The sequence below is a fragment of the Diospyros lotus genome, chromosome 11 (assembly GCF_014633365.1).
Source record: "Diospyros lotus cultivar Yz01 chromosome 11, ASM1463336v1, whole genome shotgun sequence".
In the NCBI taxonomy this organism is placed as follows: domain Eukaryota; kingdom Viridiplantae; phylum Streptophyta; class Magnoliopsida; order Ericales; family Ebenaceae; genus Diospyros; species Diospyros lotus.
In genome coordinates this window covers 24,611,174-24,619,345 of record NC_068348.1, presented here as the reverse complement: position 1 = coordinate 24,619,345, position 8,172 = coordinate 24,611,174, and the positions used below count along the sequence as shown (strand labels likewise).

Sequence of the window (8,172 nt, the reverse complement as noted above, 5' to 3'; positions counted from 1 at the left end):
GTCATGTCCTTCAACTTCTACACCAAAATGATGCAACCTGAAACATGGGTCTTCATTTCATTGCTGTTTCTTTTCTTCAGATTTTGCACTTCCATTGATACCTTAACTTCAAGCCAAGCCATCAAGGATGGTGACCTTTTGGTGTCAAAGGGTGAGACCTTTGCACTTGGGTTTTTTAGTCCTGGAAATTCCAGAAACAGGTATGTAGGAATATGGTACAAGAAGATCTCAGTACAAACCATAGTTTGGGTTGCAAATAGGAACAATCCAATCAAGGGTACCACTGGAGTTCTGTCCATCAACAAAGATGGAGATCTCGTCATCTACAGTTATAACCAAAGTGTTCCATTTTGGCAGACAAATATTTCCAAAGCAATAACAGCAAGCAGAAGCTATTCAACTCAACTCCTTGATTCTGGAAATTTGGTGTTGTTTCGAGGTGATAAGGCAAGTAGACTTGTTGTGTGGCAAAGCTTTGATTATCCCACACATGTTTTTCTACGAAAAATGAAACTGGGGCTGGACCGTAAGACTGGTTTAGACCGGTTCTTGACATCTTGGAAGTCGCCTGATGACCCAAGCACTGGGGAATATTCTTATAGAATGGATCCAAAAGGCTTGCCCCGGTTTGTCTTGCTCAAGGGCTCGACCCCTAGATGGCAAACCGGGCCATGGATCAATAATAATTTTAATGGTATACCAGTGTCTCCTAGCGTTCTCTCCGCATCCAGTGCCAGTTATATTGACAATAGTGATGGACTCTCTGTGATGTATGATTTCAATGCCTCTGTGGTGTATATAACATACCTGGATGAGTCTGGTTTTGTAGGGAGTACATGGTATCATAACAATGAATGGAACCTATTTTGGTCAGCCCCTAAAGATCAGTGTGACTATTATGGCCACTGCGGTGCATATAGTATTTGTGATCCAAACAATGGGTTTTCGTTTGAGTGCTCATGCCTCCCGGGATATGAACCCACATCTACACGTGATCGGTATGCAGGAGATGGTTCTGCTGGATGCAGGAGGAAGCGCACGGAAGATCACATGTGTGGTCATGGAGAAGGGTTTGTCAAAATTACAAATGCAAAGGTTCCCAATACCTTGGAGGCACAATTAGCAATGAACTTGAAGGTGGAAGAGTGTAAGCATGCGTGTTTGGGAAATTGTTCTTGCTTGGCTTACGCAAGTGGAGACAAGGGCGAATGTTTGACATGGTATGCGGATTTGATAGACACAAGAAGGTTCTCCTATGGGGGTCTAGACTTGTATATACGGGTGGAGGCTATTGAATTAGGTATGTTATTAAGTTTGTACTTTAATTATTTTTAGGAAATAGTATTATTCTAAATTTAGTTATTTTTGTTTATCTTAATATAATTATTTTCAACCCTAGTTCAAACCCTTTTCGACTATTGACAATTAACCATTTTCCTTTATTGGATCACAACTCCTGTCTGGTTTTTTAGAACATTACTTCTTGTATCATTTATCTAGTTCACAACCAAAGCCAAAAAGAACGTCTTTGGGAGTTGACCAAATTCTCCATTAACTTTTGTTGGAATTACCCGCTCTAAATGTAGTTGTTACTATTTCAGCATTTATTTGATTTTGATGAGGAGAATATCCTCGGGCCCATAATTACCCTAATAAAACCATTAGTTTCGGGCCTCACGCCCAAAAGGGAACAACAAACTGGCGCCATCCTACCTGAATTCGAAAGGGACACGTGGCAAGCCCACATCACCGCCTTACCTGGCCGGTTGCTCAGCGAGGATAATCCAAGCCTCTCGAGATTGACTGTCCCACCGAAGATCACGGAGACAGGAGCTATCCCAAATTCTTTGGGGGCAGTTACGATTATGGAAATCCTATCAACCAGATTTCGAGAAGAATGGGATAGGGATCTTGGGGATTTCAAGAGAATCCTTATCTCAGCGAGAGGAAAAAAGGAAGGAGGCAAGAAAGAGGTAAAGGATTAAGTGATATCCGTTCTTACGTTAATTATTGATCTGGTGATCTGACTTGATTGCCGGAGATAAACCGGGGGGTCAGTCCCCGTCTCCATCGCAGGTGCTAAGGCAGAGGCAGAAGAGGGAAATCGGCCACCGCATCATCAATTGGCGTCCACCGTGGGGCTGAGGCATTTTCTTTTCTGTCTCTCTAGCACGACTGGTCACTACGTTTTTAGCAATCTCCTTTGTTTTGATGGCAACGAGAAGGCAGCAATCTCGAGCTGCTAGGGGTAACCCCGTCCTAGAGCCAAGCCTGCAAAACCCTCCAAGGAGTCCGTCGGGGAGAGATTGAAGTCCAGAGGGCCCTCCACCCCCACCTGATCGGATAGCGCTCTTGGAAAATCAGGTTCAATGGTTGACGGAGTTGCTCATTGGCTTCTTGGATCGCCAGCACCAACAAGCTCAGCATTCTAGGGTGGAGGAAAGGCAAGAACCCCCATGGGATGAGGAGTCCTATCAGTGGGAAGGGGATCCTCAGAGGCCTGGACAAGATGATGGACGTGGTGAGGCGGCCGAATCTTCTGACATGTCGTATGCGCAACAGCGGCAAGAGAAGAGACTACGACAGTTGGAAGAGGAGATTGCGGCCCTGAAGCTAAAGTTAGAATAGACTCAGGGGATAATGGTGAATCAACCCCTCAGTCCGGAGATCATGGCCGCCATACCGCCGAAGCGTCTTCGCATTCAGACCATTAAGCCATATGCGGGGACTTCCGACCTGTTGGATCACCTCGATCTTTTTACCTCTCATATGATGGTGCAGGATGCCTCTGCACTACAAGAAAACAGTCAATTTGAGACGGATTTAGAGACGGATTTTGCGTTTGAGACGGATTTTGGGCCATCGCTAAAATCTCCGTCAGTAAATTTGAGACGGATTTTGAGACCGATTAGAGACGGATTTAGAGACGGATTATTTCCGTCTCTGTTTGAGACGGATTTAGAGACGGTTTTTTTTCGTCTCTGTTTGAGACAGATTTAGAGACGGATTATTTCCGTCTCTGTTTGAGACGGATTTAGAGACGGATTATTTTCATCGCTATTCGAGACGGATTTAGAGACAAATTTTTCCGTCTCTGTTTGAGACGAATTTAGAGACGATTTTTTTCTGTCTCTATTTGAGACGGATTTAGAGACGGATTTTTCCGTCTCTATTTGAGACTGATTTAGAGACGGATTTTAGAGACGGATTTTTCCGTCTCAAATTGAGACGGATTTATAGACGAAGTTTGAAAAGAATTTGAGACGGATTTAGAGACGGATTTTTGCCGTCTCTAAATCCGTCTCTATTTTAAATTTAATTAAAAAATAATTTTCTTACAAAATTTTATATATAAACCTGTTATGCACAATATAAATAATGTATAAATATATAAACTTGATATACACAATATTAAATCCATATAATATTAAATTCATACAAGAAATCCATACAATATTAATAAAATACATCGTCCATGAATAATAAAAATAATACAATGTAATATCTATCCATGGCAATGACGAATCCTCTTAATGATCCGATCCCATATACACGACCCTTCTTTTTCTTGCCTGCAACCTCCAACCATAATGATGTCTCATCAAAAGCTAGTTGTGAAGGCTGTGCAGCAGCGTCACTATCTTCTATCGGGCCAACTGCTGATGATTGTGATGATGCATCATGTTAGCACATTTGGAAGTCAGCCTGCAAGTATATACATGGAATAAGTTGTATTATCAAAAATGTCAGTTAAGCATAATAGAATATAAGACACAAGTATTGTTGTATACTTACATAAGTTTCCTCAGACCTATTGTCAACGAATCCTGATTTATCTTTTTTTTGGTGCGTCGCAATAAATAACTCAACCTGTGTAGGTGAGCGACCAAGTAGCTTAGACTGCAAGGGAAAAAATAAAGTGTTCATGCAACCATACTTAAGTAATTAAATATAATGAAAATAACAAAAAATATCAAATATTACCAGTCTCTTCTTATGCTCTGATATAGAGATGGAACCACAAGTATGCTTGCTACCTCCGACATCTGAAGACCGATTTTTCTTGGCCTTTTCTGATTTGTTTTTAAATTCTGGAGTATTCCAATACTCCTTGAGTGCTTCAAATACAACTTCACACATCCAAGATGGTTTTTTTGACAAGTCCCTCCTCACACGGAACAAAAGGTCAGTCAAACAATCAGAGGCTGTCTTTTCCTCCCTCACATTCTAAGTAAGCCAACATTGACAAAATAGGTATATAAACTACCCTAAGCCCAGTGCATATATATTTAGTCACTAATATCCAATGTTATTTTTAAAACTATTGTTTTTCACAAGACACTCAAAAATATAAATGATAAAATAATGAATCTCAAGTGAGAAAAAACAAATCTAAATAGTAACACCACAAAGAACATCAATCATATTCGGATTCCTTCAGATCCCAAACATCTTTGATCAATTCATCAATGATTTATCTCCATAAGTCATCAAATACCTCTACCAATAATCATCTCTAAGGAATATATGCATGAAAATGCTATTTGCTTGTATACTACAATAAACACATCCAAGGAACTATTAGTGTGTGTGTGAGAGAGTGTGTTTAAAAGAAAGAAAGTAGAAAGAGAAGGTAGCCATAGCAGTAGAGGCAACTGTTCACGACTAAGGCCTCGTTTGGCTTGGCAGTGTTGTGTTGTCCATAAGACCGCAAAATAAATAAAGATTTCCATCATTGGGCAAATGTATCGAGATATATACCACATTCAACCTTAACTTGTATATGAACATAACTTCAAAGGAGTGCAATATAGATCATACAGAGCAACTGCTTGCTAGTGATCAGACCAAAAAATCAGCAATTTAATGGCGGAAGAGGCAAGGAAAATCTGGGGCTAGAGAAGGCAGTGATTTTAAATAGTCATTCCATGCTTTGATAAAAATAGTGTTGGTAACGATTAAGCGCCAGCTTGGTATAACAATATTAAACTAAACAATAATTGATAGGTAGTACACAAAAGCTTAAGCAAGGAAAACACTATTCTAATCCTCAAACAAACTAGCAATACAACAACATAGCATAGCTATACAAAATAATTGCAATAAGAAAACCACTATAACTTCTAAAGCTTCATACTTGAAACACCTACAAGTAAAAATAACATTTAAGTAATCATGAATTAAAGAATCAAGACATAATCAACAAGTTAAAATCAATTGACTAGAGCGAGCATATCAAAGTTTCATGGAAGTGCTGGAAAGCAAAAGGAATAATGACTGATTTTTCACAAAAAGAATAAAAAGGTCAAGCAATACAACAAATTGGTACAAACTTTAATGATATTGAATTATAGATAAGGCCACAAATCCTAGTGAATCTATTTCCTATCTTTCAAAACTGCTTGTTCTTTTGTGTTGTTAAGGAGTTGGATGAAAACTATGGCAATTTTCAGCACTTTGAGAAAAAGAAAAAGGACATAAAGCGCATTTATTCACATTTACAAAGATCAAAGTCTCTATATATACATTTTGAAGTTAATTTATTCTTTCTAAATGAATGAACAAATGAATAAGTACTCCAATTTCTTTCACAACAAGAAGAGGAAGTATAGATTGTCCAAACATCTTAAAAGCTAACATTTGAAGCAAAGGTACACTTGAACCATAGCATGTTCAACACTTCCTAAGTTCCATGTCATACCTCTCATAATAGAATCTGAATTTCCAAATAGCCCACTTTTGAGAAAAATAAATTTATGTATTGCCCCACCCCCACTCACTTCATATATTTATATATATTTTATTTATATTGCCCCTCTAGCCTACAATACCTTCATATATCTTGTTGTTTGGTTAATTGGCTTAGATTGGTAGACATTTTTTTGCTTGAAAAAACTGCAGGCTAGTAAAGCAAGTAATATGATCATTATCTCATAAATCATGCTACTTTATCAGAACATCAAATTAGAGTTTGGGAGTGTATTTTAATTAGTGATAATGATAACAATAAGGGAAGGTTATCATTGATCCCACCCACTTCAGTTGCAAGCATGTAATCCCCTGGCATCACTGTGCTCCCAAATTACTGGATTTTCAATGCATATATATATATATAATATACATACGTAGAGGAAATGGGCACTTCAATTATTCATTCATTTCATATCTTCCAAATCACATGATTTTCACGAGTATAATAGAGATTAATATGTGTTCAAGTTACCTATGGTTTTGTTACAAAAAAAAAGTCACCTCAAATAATATATATTTAGAAAATAAATAAAAACAGAATTTGAGAGTTTAAAAGTTCATGTCTCTCTGAAAACTATATCTATCTATATACATTTTAAAAGATTATGTGGTATTCCAATTTCCACATAATCTATGAAAAATAGGAGTATACAGTTTGTTGTGTGAATCAAAAATACATGTACAGTAATTTTCTTTTAACAGTTAGACATAGTAATTCATAATTCAATGGGATACTCATAGGTATAACACATTCAAGTAAATGTCTAAAACTAGACATCGAAAACACTCTGGCTGCAACAATTTCACCTGTCTGATGAACATTGCCTTTTAGTCACTTAACGAACAGTCTTATTTGCTATTCAGTTGAATCAAACAAGAAAATATCTTATATTAAATTATCATCAACGACTTATTTCCTTTCTTGCTCTCTATATTTTATTCTATTTTGTTATTATCATTTTTGCTTTTCGATTGTTCCTTTAGAACCTGCAAGCACCTATATGGCACAGCCAAGCATGCACCGATCCATCCTCAAGAAGGTTGAGATTTCTAATTGAACTGACACAAACACAATTCTTATCCTAGAGCTGAGCTCTGTATGAAACGATTAAAATCAAACAGCATATAATTAACTACCAAACTGACTAGAACAAATGGAATCATCAAACTCTTAACCAACCTAGTCGAGGAGGACTTGGAGAAGAGCTGGTTGAAGAGTGAGAGAGAAAGGGGGGAGTTTAGCCTTACGGTTTCTTTTCGCAAAGAGGGAAATCGAAATGGGCGGTGGAAGAACCAGACCTTGAGGCAGCTGCGATGATGACTGGAGGCGGATCAAGAGGCGGTGACGGTGACCGAAGGCGGGAGACGAAGCGGCAGCGACGACCCGAGGCGGGAGACGAAGGCGGCGGCGACGACCGGAGGCGGGAGACGAAGGCAGAGGCGGAGGCGGAGACGTCGGGCGTGAGTTCAAAGAGAGAGAGGGGGGAGCTAGGGATTTGAGGGAAAGAGGGAATGAGAGAGGGAAAGAAGGATTTAGGAATTTGGGGATCGTGAGTTAGGGATTTGAGGGAAAGAGGGAATGAGTGGAGGAAAGAAGGATTTGGGGATTTGAATTTTTTAAAAAAAATAATTAATTATTAATTAAATCTTAATAATTTTTTTAAGTACTGTGTCACACAACTTGGTTTATAAAATATTAAAAAATTATAATTTTTATAAAAAACAACAAAATTTATTATTAGATATACTTTTTAATAATAAATGATACAAAAGTGATTTTTTACTTTCTCATTTGTATATGTACTTTTCTATTATTAGATATATTTTTTCAATGATAATCTTTATTATCCTTTCTTGAATATCAAATATTACTTTAATATTTTCACATTTATGTATATATTTACCATTTATATTTTTTAGCTGAAAAAATCTCAATGATCTAAATATAAAGGATAATGATAACATCAAAATTAGTTGTCCAAATTGATTGTCGAGTTAATAAAAAAATAAAAAATAAAATGTCAACAAAATTATTATGTAAATAAATAAAAAATAAACTATCAAATATTTTATTATATTTTAAGTTTGGGAGTGTCATAATACTTGAAAAGTAATCAAATAAATATTTAATTTTGAATCAGATTAGTCAATAAACTTTATAATAGTAAAATAATAAATTATATTACTTTTAGAATTAAGAATCTAATTTTGAGTTAGTATCTAAATTACGACTTAAATTTGATAATGTGTTGCAAGTGCCATTATTTTTATGAAACGCTCGTGTTTTTGAGTTTCAATACCATTCATTCTCCTACCAACATACTCAATTAATCAAAAAAATAAATAAATAAATCATACATAAGCCCTCAAACTTCTAAAGAAAGGGTTGCACGATTAATGAAGATTCATAAAACAAAGTGA

The 8,172-nt window shown here is 36.8% G+C and overlaps 1 long non-coding RNA gene across 1 annotated transcript; it reads right to left on the bottom strand.

Moving 5' to 3' along the window:
* Window positions 1-3,376: 3,376 nt before the first annotated feature.
* On the bottom strand, window positions 3,377-7,318 carry LOC127813649 (uncharacterized). Its single transcript, XR_008026165.1, has 3 exons — window positions 3,985-7,318; window positions 3,796-3,900; window positions 3,377-3,705 (listed from the first exon to the last, which is right to left on the bottom strand). It is a non-coding gene; the product is annotated as an uncharacterized LOC127813649 (long non-coding RNA).
* Window positions 7,319-8,172: the final 854 nt, after the last annotated feature.